Source organism: Arachis hypogaea, chromosome 15, assembly GCF_003086295.3.
Source record: "Arachis hypogaea cultivar Tifrunner chromosome 15, arahy.Tifrunner.gnm2.J5K5, whole genome shotgun sequence".
Taxonomy (NCBI): domain Eukaryota; kingdom Viridiplantae; phylum Streptophyta; class Magnoliopsida; order Fabales; family Fabaceae; genus Arachis; species Arachis hypogaea.
The window spans coordinates 109,245,539-109,262,724 of NC_092050.1; the positions used below are offsets into that span (position 1 = coordinate 109,245,539).

General features: G+C 38.3%; 1 non-coding gene across 1 annotated transcript; it reads left to right on the forward strand.

The window, feature by feature from the left end:
* Nucleotides 1–15,145: 15,145 nt before the first annotated feature.
* On the forward strand, nt 15,146–15,249 carry LOC112753936 (small nucleolar RNA R71). The gene has a single exon (XR_003178296.1). It is a non-coding gene; the product is annotated as a small nucleolar RNA R71 (small nucleolar RNA).
* Nucleotides 15,250–17,186: the final 1,937 nt, after the last annotated feature.

A 17,186-nucleotide genomic window follows, 5' to 3' on the forward strand; every position in this document is an offset into this window, starting at 1 on the left:
TAGGTTTGGAAGTTGGATGATGCACTTTGGGCATACAGAACAGCATTCAAAACGCCCATAAGAAAATCTCCATTTCAGCTGGTGTATGGGAAGGCATGCCATCTCCTTGTGGAGCTTGAACACAAGGCCTTTTGGGCCACCAAACTTTTGAATTTAGATGCTCAAGCAGCAGGAGAAAAGAGGTTACTACAACTCAATGAATTAGAGGAATTCAGATTGGAGGCATATGAAAATGCCAGAATATACAAAGAAAGAGCAAAAAGGTGGCATGACAAGAGGATCTCCCAAAGAACATTCAAACCAGGCCAAAAAGTGTTGCTATTCAACTCAAGGCTGAAGATTTTCCCTGGAAAGCTCAGATCTAGATGGACTGGTCCATATACCATCACTAAAGTATCTCCTCATGGCTATGTGGAATTACTTGATAAAGCTTCAAAACAGACCTTCACAGCCAATGGACATAGGGTGAAACTTTATCTTGGTGGTCCCTGGAGCAAGGAAGAAAATGTGCACTTACTAACATGAGCAAAAGAGCTGCAATGTCAAGCTAAGGACAATAAACAAGCGCTTCATGGGAGGCAACCCATGCACAGGAGTCTTTTATTTTCATGCTTTAGTGATAATAAAGAGTAAACTAGCATATAGTGTATGCAAAGAACTAAGTTTGGTGTGACCAATCTCAAAATAATTGCAAAAGTTTTTTTTACAACACTTAGTCACAAACTAAGTTTGGTGTTCACACATACACGAAAATGCTAGACCATAGAGCAACAGTGTAATTATTTCTTCTTCTTAAAAAAAAAGAGAGAGCGTGTTTTTTTTAACATCATCATAATTTGTTGGCATATATTAAGACACTTCAAGAATCTCAATGTTTTGGAATTTTATTGCAGGGAAGTGAAAGAAAGAAGTGATGGAGAATCTTGAAGAAAAGTCACGGACACACAAGGAAAAGAAAGTCACATGAGTCTTGAATTTTGTGCATTGGAAAGGCAACTTAACATGCATTGGACACGAAGAAGCATGCTTCCCATGCTGTGACCGAACCATCAAAACCATTCTTCCACCATAAATATGACTCTAAAACACTCCAACCACAGTCATCAAACCTCACTTTGCCCTCACTTCTATATCTCATACTCCCCATCACCACATTTCATCAAATTCCCCCTAACATACCTGAAACACTCCCTTCTTCATTCCCTCTCACAATCACTTTCAAGATTGTATCCCCCTTACCTTGTCACCATATCCACTTGCACCCTTTTATAAACATTTTCTTTATGCTTGAGGACAAGCATTCCTCTAAGTTTGGTGTTGGAAGATTCGACCCTTACAATTGAATTTCAATGGCCTCATCATCAAGAGCTAGGAGAGAAGATGAAGGACAAAGCCACTTTGATCGAAGGAGATTTAAATCCAAACACAACGAGCGCATCTTTAGTTGGATGTCAGGCAAAGATGTTGTCCCGGAGTTACCTTTCAAGCTAAGAAAGGAGGAATATTCTGAGATACAAAAAATAATTAGGAAGAGGGGATGGGAGTTTCTCTGTAACCAACCTCAAGAAGTGAGCATGCTTCTCATCCATGAGTTTTACACTAATGTGATAAGAGAATTTGATGATGAAGAGCCATACATGAGCTATGTAAGAGGGGTGACTGTTGACTTTAGTCCAAACGCCATCAACAGGGTGCTAAAGGTCAAACCAAAACGATTCAAACAAGCTAGCTATGAGGAAAGGGTTGAAAATGATCCAAGATATGTGGATGTGTTAAGTGACTTATGCAGAGTAGGCACGGATTGGGTGTTAGATTCACATGGACAACCACTCAAACTCAGAAGAGGTGATCTCATACCTCAAGCAAAAGGATGGCATGACATAGTGAGGAGATCATTGATCTCTACTTCAAATAATTCCGAAGTGACAGTGAATAGAGCAATAATGATCCACTGCATAATGAAAGGAGGGGAGGTCAATGTTGGAGAAATTATAGCCAAGAACATCATTAACATAGCTCAAAAGGTCAAACAGGACAGCTGGCTAGGATATCCTAGTACTATTCTGCGCTTATGTGAAGAAGCTAGAGTGCCCCTCGAAGAATTTGAAAAAACTGACGTGGTCTCTATTGGAAAACCTCTCACCAGGGAAAGGTTGGAATTTGTCACTACAACCCAATTGGAGAGGCAACCTTTAGCAAGAAAAAAGAAAAGGAAAGAAGCAAGACAAGAAGAAAAGCCCCAAGAAATGGAAGATACAAGTACCTTAAACATGAACTAACTCCAAGCCGCTTTGGAAGGAATCTCTGGGCAATATTCACAAATTTAAAGAAGCCAAGAGGAACAAGCTCAACAACAAAGGGACCTTTGGCAGGTAATGAATCAGCAAAGAGAAGTTCAAGTTCAATGGATGAGCCAGCAAAATGAATATCAAACACACATGATGGAACTACAACAAGAACAATATGCTAAGATGTATGAAGCCATCAATAATTCAACTATTGAACATGAAAGATCCATGGAGAAGGTAATACAGGAACAAGCTCAACTAAGGAAAGAGCAAGCTCAGCAAAGGGAGCTTCTCAATAGGTTGGATGCTAGACATGACATATTTTACAGAGAATTTAATGAAATCAGAATGTTCAAGGAAGCCAGACATATAGACAGACTTGACTATAATATATGCACCCAAGAGAAACTCAGCTATCTTTGTGGAGCACCCCCATTTCTCAACCCACAAATCAAAAGTTTTAATGAAGCACGCAAGGTATTTGAAGAACAGGAACTTGCAAGGGTGAGATTCAATGCTGAGAGGCTAAAAGAGAAGATGATAAGCTCAGGAGTATGGCAAAGAGAAGAAGGAGACTCAACAACAAAACAACAAGGAGAAATGAGAAAGAAAAAGAAAGAAGATCCAAAGGGCAAAGGAAAGGGACATAAAGACTAAAGGTGGTGGAGTTCTTTTCTTTAGTACTTTATTAAATAAAGAAGATGTATGTCTGAAATATGGTATACCTTCTAAGTTGTTTTCCTTTATGCGTTATCAGTTATGTTGCCTATTCCATGTATCACTCACATGCTTGGAATGTTTGCTTGTCCTAAGTATTTTTCACTTGACAATGGAATAAAAGATGTAGTTTAAGCAAGAACAGAGAGAAATCTAGCCTAAGAGAATAAGATAGTCTGATACAAAGTGTTAGTACATACATGCTATCAGTGTGAACGAATCAGGAGCTCAAGAAATCAAAAGGAGTTAAGATGCTTTCTTACATAAAACTAGTTGGCTAAGGGTCATAAGACTCAAGAAGTTAGAAGCACAAAAGATCCTTGACAATGAAGTAATACACAAAATTTTAAAGAGAAGAAAAAGAGAAATAAAGAAAACAAATAACAAAAGGAATGAAAGGCTAGGCATCAATGACAAAATTTGGATATGTGTCTGTGGTGATTGATGTTAGGAGACATACTTGGGCTAGTAAATCCGAGGGGTGCTTCATCACCCGCTAACTTGAGTTAACTAACTCGGGATTATCGATTGAAAACTCACATTCAAGAGTAGCTCTATAACAGAACATTTAGCAACCCAAAGAGGTGCTGGACACCACTATCCAAATAAAATTTCAATGTTATATGCTTGTGATTGAATGTGTTAAGGAAAGAGGCTTGAGTTAGTAAATCTTTAAGAGTCCTTCAACACTTAACAACTTAAACTAACTGGTTTGGGATTGTTGATTGAAAGCTTATGCTAAAGAGTCGACTTAAGACAAGATTTTTTGCTCAATTAAAACAAAGGAAAAGTGAAAAGGGGAGAAAAGAGAAGTAGAGAAAAGAACAGATTAAGGACTATGTGCTAAGGTAAAGAAAAAGAGTCTAGTGAAATAACCAACCTAGTATTGGAAGCAAGCATTTCAACTAAGAATTTAGATTAGCCTTGATCAGTTGCACTAAACAGATGACTACACAATTGAGGATGACATATTTCATGGAAGAATTCTTCTCTGTTAAGACATTCAACTCTTGCATCTTAAACTCTGTTGTCAAAATATTCTATTTCTTGCTCGAGGACAAGCAATATTTTAAGTTTGGTGTTGTGATGCATTTGCATTATTGCTATATTAGCTAGTCTGTTTAGTTAGTTTTAGCTTAGTTTCACTCATTTTCTTTGAATTAAACAAGTATTTCTATGAGTTTTGTTTTCATGCATAAGAATACCAAGGACCATGTTAATTGTGGCTAATTTCATGCAAAAGAGTCAATGAATGCATAAACAAATAAATCTCATGAAGTTGATTCCATTGAGTGCATGAATTGGTGAGACTTTGAAGCAAGTTTCCTTGTTTATGATAGGTGATGCAACAAGAAGGCATTGAAGCAAGAATGAAGCAAGCAAGTGGCTAATAATTCATTCAAGAAGAGAAACATGCACGTTGCTAACTTGGAGTTACACTGGAGTGTTTGGCAACAACGCCAAGAAGTAAACTGGGCAAGAAAAAAAGGAGTTGGGTGTTGCCAACGCCAGGGACAAGGGCGTGCTCCTAGACAACGCCAGGCAGCCCTGGAGAACACATTTGGGCATTGCCAACTTGGAGAAAGGGGTGAGTGTTTGATGGTAACGCAGGCAAGCAAGGAATTTGGGCCAGGGAGGAGCTCGAGGGCGTTGCCAACGTGGGAATGTATAGGCGTTCTTCAAGGCGACGCTGAGCTAGAAGATTTTGCCCAGGGAAGAAGCTCGAGCACGTTGCCAATGTGCTGCTTCACTGGAGTGTTTAGAGGCAACGCCAGGGAGGAAAGCTTGGAAGGAGGCAAACATTGGAGAACACGTTGCTAACTTGCTGCTTCACTAGTGTGTTTGAGGACAACGTCAAGGCTTGGCCCAGGAAGAGGAGAAGCTGGCGTTGCCAATGCCAGGAGCAAGAGACGTGTTCCTTGGCAACGCAGACAAGCAAGGCTTGGCCCAGGAAGAGGAGAGACTGGCGTTGCCAACGCCAGGAACAAGAGATGTGTTCCAAGGCAACGCAGCAAGCCTTGGATCTCCACCCATCGAGCACGTTGCCAACGCCACTCTTCATTGGCGTGTTTGACAACAACTCAAGGCAGCTCGGATGATACTTCTCCAACTCAAGCACGTTGCCAACGCCAGGAAACATAGGCGTGCTCAATGACAACGCCAAGCAACAAGCATGGAGCCTTGAGGAAGGCTCGAGCACGTTGCCAACTCCAGGAAGAGTTGGAGTGTTTGGTGACAACGCCAAGCAAGGAGGATGTCTAGGAAAGGAAGCCAACGTTGCCAACGCTGAAATGCATGGGCGTTATCCAAAACAACGCAGCAAACAAGTCTGGAGAGCAACTTTCCTTCACTCGAGCACGTTGCCAACGCCAAGCTCTATAGGCGTGTTCCAAGGCAACGTGACAAGCAAAGTTGAAGGCTAGAAAGCAGCCCTGGAGGGAAGCAACGAGAGAGGGATTAATCTATATGAATTATGTGGTGAATTTGAGAAAGGAGTCACATAATTCAGTTTAGAGTTCATCCTTTCATGATTTCCTTGATCAATACACTTTGGTGGGTATGTGAGAAGTAACCTTCCTTAGTTGAGATTCTGGAAGTTGTGTGGCTTTTGGATTAGAAATTGAACTTCATCTCTTCTCATGAACAATTAGATCACGAGAGTGGCAATTGGTTGTGTTGAGAGAAATTGAGTTACCAAGAGATTGGGACTCAATTACCCACAATTTGCCATGGATCTATACCCATGATTGAGAAGGAATCGATCAACATCAATTCATGAGAATTTGTATCTCTGATCCCTAATGATCCTCTCCATCATCAATTCTCATTTCTTTTGCTCTTTAGTTGTTTGAATACCCATTACCCAATTCCCTTCTACATTCTTGCAATCCATTATTCTTGTCATTTACATTCTGTTTCTATATTTCTTGCTATTTACTCTTATGCTCTTTAAAATTATGCAATCTTTACTTTCTTGCAATTTATCTTTAATGTCATTTAAGATTCTTGCATTTTAAGTTTCAGTTATTTACTTTCATCTTCTTTCTCTCTTCTAGTTCTTTGATTTCGTTGCCGTTTAAATTTTTGCAATTATGTTCAAAAATCACAAATCTCATGAAATCAAAACCATGTTTGCATGACAAAATCTACCCTTTAACTAATGTTGCTTAATCTACCAATCTCCGTGGGATCGACCTCACTCTTAGTGAGTTTTACTACTTGATACGACTCGGTATACTTGCCGGTAGTAATTACGTGAAATTAATTTTTTTTACGTATTACTGCGCGATCTGCAGAAATTACAGAATACGCTGGAGACAATTGCGGGCCGCATTTTAACCTAATTTTCGGCCCAGAAACACAGAATAAAGTGAGGGAACATGCAGAAACTCAGGGGTCATCCACACACATTCAGATTCATCACATTAGGATTACTTCAGTTTTAGATCTGAATTTTTAGATTTGCATTACATTGATAGTTTATGCTTTTGCTTGGATTTTTTGGATGCTGAGAGTCATTACATCCGTTGAAGACATTACTTTAGTTTGTTTCCTTATTCCCTTATTTTTAATTGGTCACTCATTGACTCTGTTCAGAAAATTATATTGCGTCTTGAATTTATTAATATATAGAGTTATTTTTATTTTAATTAATTTTAATCCTCTATTTTATTTTATTTAATTATGTCTTCTCATATTTTTATGATTATTAATGTCATGTCAATGGAGTAGAATTTCCACTCGAAATGGGGGTTGATTAAGAGGAGATACTTGAGTTAGAATGCTCAAGTGCTTGGTTGAATTGGACGTTGTTAGCTAATTCCATACCTACTAACACTAGACCTTTCTAAGGGAGAGGACTAGGATTTGAGGGTAAGAGTTAGTTTAATCACCATACTTTTCCTTATTTAGTAAGGGGTAACCGAGTGAGAACAACAACCTTTTAACACTACACTACTCTTGAGAAGATTCCAACAAGGATAGAAATTCCATTTAATTATTCCCCCAGTCAAGGCCTTTTATTTAGGGTACCAATAATCATTCTCAGTTTATTTTTTTATTGTTTTAATTTTTAATCATTTTAATTACTCATTATCAAAACTCAATTTTTCTGAAAACCCCTAGTTAATAAAATAGCACTCTTTCCTGCAACTCGTTGGGAGACGACCTGGGACTCATACTCCCAGTATCTTTATTTCTAAAATTTGTGACAACCCTTTTTAAATTGGTGAGGCAGATCTTAGCCGGTTAAGAGCAATACGTGCAACGCTGTTCTCTTAATTGAAATCTCTTAATTGGTAAACTTCTGCCACGCATCAATGGACACTTGCAGACTTGAAAGGAATTAGTCCTTCAATGTGCATGCATAAAATCCTACTTGAAGAAGGAGCCAAGCCCTCAAGATAGCAACAAAGAAGGCTAAACCCAGCCATAAATGAAGTAGTCCAAAAAGAGGTGTTGAAATTGTGGCAAGCTGGGGTGATTTACCCTATCTCAGACAGCCCTTGGGTAAGCCCAGTGCAAGTAGTCCCAAAGAAAGGAGGGATCACTGTTGTACCAAATGAGAAAAATGAGCTGATACCTACAAGAACAGTGACTGGCTGGTGCATGTGCATTGATTATAGGAAGCTTAATGAAGCCACCAGGAAGGATCACTTCCCTCTACCTTTCATGGATCAAATGCTGGAAAGACTTGCAGGACACAAATATTATTGCCTCTTAGACAGTTACTCTGGTTACAATCAAATAGTTGTAGACCCCAAGGACCAAGAAAAGACCTCATTTACCTATCCCTATAGTGTTTTTGCCTATAGGAGAATGCCATTTGGATTGTGCAATGCACCTGCAACATTCCAAAGGTGCATGCTCTCCATATTTTCAGACATGATTAAAAAATTCATTGAGGTGTTTATGGATGACTTTTCTGTATTTGGTGATTCATATTCTAACTGCCTGCACCACTTAGCTTTGGTTCTAAAGAGATGCCAAGAAACCAACCTTATTTTGAACTGGGAAAAATGTCATTTTATAGTTACAAAGGGGTGGTTCTTGGGGATAAGATCTCAAAAAGAGGCATAGAGGTGGACAAGGCTAATGTGGAGGTGATTGCAAAGTTACCCCTACCTTGCAATGTCAAAGCAGTTAGAAGTTTTCTAGGACATGCTGGCTTCTATAGGAGGTTCGTTAGATACTTCTCCAAGGTTGCCAAACCTTTAAGCAACCTATTTGTCTCTAATGTACCTTTTTTTTTTGATAAAGAATGCATGCTAGCCTTTGAAGAGCTTAAGAACAAACTCTCCTCTGCACCTATCATAGCACCACCTTGCTGGGATCTACCTTTTGAATTGATGTGTGATGCATCTTACTTTGCTGTGGTGCTGTTTTAGGACAGAGGAGGGACAAATTGGTGCATGTTATTTATTATGCCAGCAAAGTCCTCAATGAGAATCAAAGAAACTATACTACTACAGAAAAGGAATTACTTGCTATTGTCTTTGCTTTTGATAAGTTTAGATCATATCTTATTGGGTCTAAAGTAGTTGTATTCACTGATCATGAAGTACTCAAATATTTGCTTACCAAACAAGAGTCCAAGCCCAGACTAATAAGGTGGATTCTTCTTCTCCAAAAGTTTGACATCAAAATTAAAGATAGGAGTGGAGCAGAGAACAAAGTGGCTGACCACCTTTCAACGATCCCACAAAAAGAAGATGAGGCACACCAATTTGTAGTAAATGAGAGCTTCCCAGATGAGTAGTTGATGATGATCCAAGAAGCCCCTTGGTTTGTGGACATAGCCAATTTCAAGGCTATTAGAGAACTACCAACCAACATCAACAAATACATGAGGAGAAAGCTAATCAAAGATGCTAAACACTACATTTGGGATGAGCCCTTTTTGTTCAAAAGGTGTGCTGATGGGATCTTGAGAATGTGTATTTCCCATGAAGAAGGGCAAGAAGTACTTTGGCAGTGCCATGGATCTGTATATGGAGGCTATTTCAGTGGGGAAAGAACTGCAGCCAAGGTGCTACAATGTGGGTTCTATTGGCCAACATGTTCAAGGATGCAAAGGAATTGGTATCAAGGTGTGATGAATGCCAAAGGGCTAGCAATCTACCCAAGAAAAATGAGATGCCACAGAGGTTTATAATGGAGTTAGAATTGTTTGATGTGTGGGGGATTGACTTTATGGGACCTTTCCCATCTTCCTACTCAAACAATTATATATTGGTGGCTGTAGATTATGTGTCAAAGTGGGTAGAAGCCATAGCCATAGCAACAAATGACAACAAGGTTGTGATGAGTGGTGCACAGAAATCGTGATGGTTCATTCCTTGGTAACGGCGCTAAAAACTTTATATGCACGTTCATAATCTTAGTTCTTTGTCACAACTTCGCACAACTAACCAGCAAGTGCACTGGGTCGTCCAAGTAATAAACCATACGTGAGTAAGGGTCGATCCCACGGAGATTGTCGGCTTGAAGCAAGCTATGGTCACCTTGTAAATCTCAGTCAGGCGGATTCAATTGATTATGGAGATTTAATAATTAAAAGATAAATAAAATGTAAATTAAAGATAGAGATACTTATGTAATTCATTGGTGAGAATTTCAGATAAGCGTATCAAGATGCTTGTTCCTCCTGAACCTCTGCTTTCCTATTGTCTTCATCCAATCATTCATACTCCTTTCTATGGCAAGCTGTATGTTAGGCATCACTGTTGTCAATAGCTACATCCTGTCCTCTCAGTGAAAATGGTCCAATGCGCTGTCACTGCATGGCTAATCATCTGTCGGTTCTCGATCATACTGGAATAGGATCCATTGATCCTTTTGCGTCTGTCACTACGCCCAGCACTCGCAAGTTTGAAGCTCGTCGTAGCCATCCCTTCCCAGATCCTACTCGGAATACCACAGACAAGGTTTAAACTTTCTGGATCTCAAGAATGGCCGTCCATGGATTCTAACTTATACCACGAAGACTCTGATTAAGGAATCCCAGAGATACTCATTCAATGTTAGGTAGAACGAAAGTGGTTGTCAGACACGCGTTCATAGGTTGGGAATGATGATGACTGTCACGAACATCACATTCATATTGAGGTGCGAATGAATATCTTAGAATCGGAATAAGCTTGAATTGAATAGAAAAACAATAGTACTTTGTATTAATTCATGAGGAACAGCAAAGCTCCACACCTTAATCTATGGTGTGTAGAAACTCTACCGTTAAAAATACATAAGAGAAAAGTCCAGGCATGGCCGAATGGCCAGCCCCCATAAAGGTCTAAGATAGCATAAAACTGATCAAAGATGATCCGAAGATATAAATACAATAGTAAAAAGTCCTATTTACACTAAACTAGTTACTAGGGTTTACAGAAATGAGTAAATGATGCAGAAATCCATTTCTGGGGCCCACTTGGTGTGTAATTGGGCTGAGCATTGAGCTTTACACGTGTAGAGGCTTCTTTTGGAGTTGAACGCCAGTTTGTAACCTGTTTCTGGCGTTTAACTCCATAATGCAACATGGAACTGGCGTTGAACGCCAATTTGCGTCATCTAAACTCGGGCAAAGTATGGACTATTATATATTACTGGAAAGCCCTGGATGTCTACTTATCAACGCAATTGAGAGCGCGCCATTTGGGTTTTTGTAGCTCCAGAAAATCCACTTTGAGTGCAGGGAGGTCAAAATCCAACAGCATTTGCAGTCCTTCTTCAACCTCTGAATCTGATTTTTGCTCAAGTCCCTCAATTTCAGCCAGAAATTACCTGAAATCATAGAAAAACACACAAACTCATAGTAAAGTCCAGAAATGTGATTTTTATTTAAAAACTAATAAAAATATACTGAAAAGTAACTAAATCATACTAAAAACTACGTAAAAACAATGCCAAAAAGCGTATAAATTATCCACTCATCACAAAACTAAACTTAAATTATTGCTTGTCCCCAAGCAACTGAAAATAAAATAGGATAAAAAGAAGAGAACATACTATAAATTCCAAAATATCAATGAAACTTAGCTCCAATCAGATGAGCAGGACTTGTAGCTTTTTGCCTCTTGAATAGTTTTGGCATCTCACTTTATCCATTGAAGTTCAGAATGATTGGCATCTATAGGAACTCAGCGTTCAGATAGTGTTATTGATTCTCCTAGTTTAGTATGTTGATTCTTGAACACAGCTACCTTATGAGTCTTGCCTGTGGCCCTAAGAACTTTGTTTTCCAGTATTACCACCGGATACATAAATGCCACAGACACATAACTGGGTGAACCTTTTTTAGATTGTGACTCAGCTTTGCTAAAGTCCCCAATTAGAGGTGTCCAGGGTTCTTAGGCACACTCTTTTTTTTGCTTTGGACCTTGACTTTAACCGCTCAGTCTCAAGCTTTCACTTGACACCTTCACGCCACAAGCACATGGTTAGGGACAGCTTGGTTTAGCCGCTTAGGCCAAGATTTTATTCCTTTAGGCCCTCCTATCCACTGATGCTCAAAGCCTTGGATCCTTTTTATTTACCCTTGCCTTTTGGTTTTAAGGGCTATTGGCTTTTTCTGCTTGCTTTTTCTTTTTCTTTCTCTTTTTTTTCGCTATTTTTTTTCTTTTTTTTTTCACAAGCTTTTTATTCACTTCTTTTTCTTGCGTCAAGAATCATTTTTATGATTTTTCAGATTATCAAATAACATGTCTCCTTTTTCCTTATTCTTCAAGAGCCAACATATTTAACATTCATAAACCACAATATCAAAAGACATATGCACTCTTCAAGCAGTCATTCAGAAAACAAAAAGTATTGTCACCACATCAAAATAATTAAACTAGTTTCAAGGATGAATTCAAAACCATGTACTTCTTTTTCTTTTGTTTTTAGAATATTTTTTCATTTAAGAGAGGTGATGGATTCATAGGACATTCATAACTTGAAGGCATAGACACTTAGACACTAGTGATCATATAGTAAAGACACAAACATAAATAAAACATAAAGCTCAAAAATCAAAAAATAATAAAATAAATAGACAAGGAGATTAAGGAATGAGTCCACCTTAGTGAGGGTGGCATCTTCCTCTTCTTGAAGAACCAATGGTGCTTTTGAGCTCCTCTATGTCTCTTCCTTGTCTTTGTTGCTCCTCCCTCATAGCTCTTTGAGGACTTGGTCCAACCTTTGATCAAAGTTGACCCTTCTTGTGTAGGGGCGTGCGTTCTCTTCTATCATTGGCAAGTTGAACGCCAGCCTTACGTTTTCCGGACTGAAGTCTAAGTATTTCCCCCGAACCATGGTGATCCAATGCTTTGGATTCGGGTTCACACTTTGATCATGGTTCCTAGTGATCCATGCATTTGCATAGAACTCTTGAACCATTAAGATCCTGACTTGTTGAATGGGGTTGGTGAGAACTTCCCAACCTCTTCTTTGGATCTCAAGTCGGATCTCTGGATACTCATTCTTTTTTAGCTTGAAAGGAACCTCAGAGATCACTTTCTTCTTGGCCACAACTTCATAGAAGTGGTCTTGATGGACCTTTGAGATGAATCTCTCCATCTCCCATGACTCAGAGGTGGAAGCAATTACCTTCCCTTTCTTCTTTTTAGAGGTTTCTCTGGCCTTAGGTTCCATTAATGGTTATGGAAAAATAAAAAGCTATGCTTTTACCACACCAAACTTAAAATGTTTGCTCGTCCCTGAGCAAAAGAAGAAAGAAAGAAGGAGAAGAAGAAGAGAAATGGAGGAGAGGGATAGAGGGGTGTATTCGGCCAAGGGGAAAAAGTGAGGGTTGTGTTGTGTGAAAATGAAGAAGGAATGAGGGATTTATATAGGAGTGTGGAGAGGGTTAGGGTTCGGCCATTAGGGTTGGGTTTTGGAGGGAAAAGAGTTTGAATTTTGGAGGTAGGTGGGGTTTATGGGGAAGAGAGGATGGATGTGAGTGGTGAAGAGGTGATGGGAAAGAGTGATTGAGGTGATTGGTGAAGGGTATTTGGGGAAGAGAGTTATGAAAAGGTGTGAAGAAGGGAGAAGAAGATGTGGTGATCCTGTGGGGTCCACAGACCCTGAGGGGATCCTGTGGGGTCCACAGATCAAGTGGGATCAAGGACTTAACATCCCTGCTCCAATTAGGCGTGTAAAATGCCCTTGCTGTGCAATCTTGGCGTTTAACGCCAGACTGCTGCTTGTTTCTGGCGTTAAACGCCCAAATGTAGCCTGTTTCTGGCGTTTAACGCCAGGCAGATGCTTGTTTCTAGCGTTAAACACCAGACAGATGCTTGTTTCTGGTGTTTAAATGCCAGACTGCTCTTCTCCAGGGTGTGCTATTTTCAATGCTGTTTTTCATTCTGTTTTGGATTTTTCAGTAGTTTTTGTGACTCCATATGATCATCAACCTACTAAAACACGAAATAACAAAAGGAAAATAAAATGGATATAATTAAATAACATTGGGTTACCTCCCAACAAGCGCTTCTTTAATGTCAATAGCTTGACAATGAGCTCTCATAGAGCCTCACAGATATGTAGAGCATTGTTGGGACCTCCCAACACCAAACTTAGAGTTTGACTGTGGGGGCTCTGGTTGACTCTGCAGTGAGAGAAGCTTTTCATGCTTCCTCTCCATGGTTACAGAAGGAGATCCTTGAATTTTAAACACAAGGTTATCCTCATTCAGTTGAAGGACCAACTCTCCTCTGTCCACATCAATCATAGCTCTTGCTGTGGCTAGTAAGGATCTTCCAAGGATGATGGATTCATACTCATCCTTCCCAGTGTCTAGGATTATGAAATCAATAGGGATGTAAAGGCCTTCAACCTTTACTAACACATCCTCTACTTGTCCATAAGCCTGTTTTCTTGAGTTGTCTGCTATCTCTAATGAGATTCTGGCAGCTTGCACCTCAAAGATCCCAAGTTTCTCCATTACAGAGAGTGGCATTAAGTTTATTCCTGACCCCAGATCACACAGAGCCTTTTCAAAGGTCATGGTGCCTATGGTACAGGGTTTTAAGAATTTACCAGGATCCTATTTCTTTTGAGGTAGAGTTTGCTGATCCAAGGCATTTAGTTCCTTGATGAGCAATGGAGGTTCATCCTCCCAAGTCTCATTGCCAAATAATTTGGCATTCAGCTTCATGATTGCTCCTAAATATTGAGCAACTTGCTCTTCAGCAATGTCTTCATTCTCTTCAGAAGAAGAATACTCATCAGAGCTCATGAAGCGCAAAAGGAGGTTCAATGGAATCTCTATAGTCTCTAGATGAGCCTCAGATTCCTTGGGTTCCTCAAAGGAAAACTCCTTATTGGTCACTGAACGTCCCAGGAGGTCTTCCTCACTAGGATTCACGTCCTCCTCCTCCCTTGTAGGGTCGACCATGATGGCCAAATCAATGGCCTTGCACTCTCTCTTTGGATTTTCTTCTGTATTGCTTGGGAGAGTACTAGGAAGAGTTTCAGTGACTCTTTTACTCAGCTGGCCCACTTGTGCCTCCAAATTCCTAATAGAGGACCTTGTTTCATTCATGAAACTCACAGTGGCCTTAGATAGATCAGAGACTATATTTTCTAAGCTAGATGGGTTCTGCTCAGAATTCTCTGTCTATTGCTGAGCGGATGATGGAAAAGGTTTGCTATTGCTAAACCTGTTTCTTCCACCATTATTAAAGCCTTGTTGAGGCTTTTGTTGATCCTTCCATGAGAAATTTGGATGATTTCTCCATGAGGGATTATAGGTGTTTCCATAGGGTTCACCCATGTAATTCACCTTTGCTATTGCAGGGTTCTCAGGATCATAAGCTTCTTCTTCAGAATATGCCTCTTTAGTACTGTTGGATGATTCATTCAATCCATTTAGACTCTGAGAGATCATACTGACTTGATGAGTCAATATTTTGTTCTGAGCCAATATGGCATTCAGACTATCAATTTCAAGAACTCCCTTTCTTTGAGGCGTCCCATTACTTACAAGATTCCTCTCAGAAGTGTACATGAACTGGTTATTAGCAACCATGTCAATGAGTTCTTGATCTTCTGTAGCCATTTTCTTTAGGTGAATGGATCCACCTGTAGAATGGTCCAATGACATTTTAGATAATTCAGACAGACCATCATAGAATATATCCAGGATGGTCCATTCTGAAAGCATGTCAAAATGACACTTTTTGGTCGGTTCCTTGTATCTCTCCCAAGCTTCATAGAGGGATTCACCTTCTTTCTGTCTGAAGGTTTGAACATCCACTCTAAGCTTGCTAAGCTTTTGAGGAGGAAAGAACTTGGCTAAGAAAGCCATGACCAGCTTATCCCAAGAGTTCAGGCTATCCTTAGGTTGAGAGTCCAACCATATTCTAGCTCTGTCTCTTACAGCAAACGGGAAAAGCATGGGGCTGTAAACCTCGGGATCAACCCCATTGGTCTTAATAGTATCACAGATTTATAAGAATTCAGTTAAGAGCTGAAAAGGATCTTCTGATGGAAGTCCATAAAACTTGCAGTTCTGTTGCATCAGAGAAACTAATTGAGGTTTCAGCTCAAAGTTGTTTGCTCCAATGGCAGGGATTGAGATACTTCTTCCATGTAAATTGGAATTTGGTGCAGTGAAGTCACCAAGCATCTTCCTTGCATTGTTATTATTTTCGGCCATGTCTCCTTCTTTTTCAAAAATTTCTGTCAGATTTTCTCCAGAGAGTTGTGCTTTAGCTTTCCTTAGCTTCCTCTTCAGAGTCCTTTCAGGTTCAGGATCAGCTTCAACAAGAATGTTCTTGTCCTTGTTCCTGCTCATATGAAAAAGAAGAAAACAGAAAATATGGAATCTTCTATGTCACAGTATAGACATTCCTTTATGTGAGTAGAAGAGAAGAATAAAAGAAGGGGAAGAGAAAAACTCGAACATAGAGAGGAAGATGGTGTTCGAATTTTGGGTGGAAGAGAAGTGTTAGTAGATGAATAATTAAATAGAAGGAGATGAGAGATGAGAGAATTAGAAAATTAATAAAAATAAATAAAAAAAATAATTTTTTTGTTTTTAATTTAAAATCAAAGTTATAATTCGAAAATTAAAAGGAAAAATGAAATTAAATGAAATTAAAGTTTAAAACAATTAGTTAATTAAAAAGAAATTTTGAAAAAGAGGGAAGGGATTTTCGAAAATTAGAAAGAGAGAGTTAGTTAGGTAGTTTTGAAAAATATAAGAATCAAACAAAAAGATAAGATTGATTGAAAAAGATTTGAAACTTAATTTTTTTGAAAAGATAAGAACTTAGAAAAGAAGTTAGAAAAGATTTTAAAATTGATTTTGAAAAAGCTGTGATTGAAATTTTTTTTGAAAAAGATTTGAAAAAGAAATTTAAAAAAAAAGATTTGATTTTGAAAATTAAAGTTGATTACTTGACTAACAAAAAACAAAAAGATATGATTTTAAAATTTAAAGATTGGACCTTTCTTAATAGGCAAGTAACAAACTTAAAAATTTTTGAATCAATCACATTAATTGTTAGTAAAGATTTTGAAATTATGAAATAAAATAAGAAAAAGATTTTTGAAAATCAATTTGAAATTTTCGAAAATCATAAAAGAAAAATGAAAAAGATTTGATTTTTGAAAAAGATTTGAAAAAGATAGAATTTTTAAATTGAAAATTTGATTTGACTCATAAGAAACAACTAGATTTTAAAAAGTTTTGAAAAAGTCAACTCAAATTTTCAAAATTTATGAGTGAAATAAGAGAAAGATATATATATATATATATTTAATGATGAGAGAGAAAAACATCAAAAAGACTCAATGCATGAAAATTTTGGATCAAAACAAATGATGCATGCAAGAACACTATGAATGTCAAGATGAACACCAAGAACACTTTGAAGATCAAGATAAACATCAAGACTTATTTTTGAAAATTTTTAAGAAAAGAAAAATATGCAAGACACCAAACTTAGAGATTTTTTATGTTTAGACACTATGAATGAAAAAATGCATATGAAAAATAACGAAAGACACAAAACAAGAAAATATGAAGATCAAACAAGAAAACTTGTCAAGAACAACTTGAAGATCATGAAGAACACATGCATGAGTGTTTCTAAAAAATGCACAAATTTTAAAAACATGCAATTGACACCAAACTTAAAAACTGACATAGGATTCAAGCAAGAAACACAAAAATTATTTTTGATTTTATGATTTTAT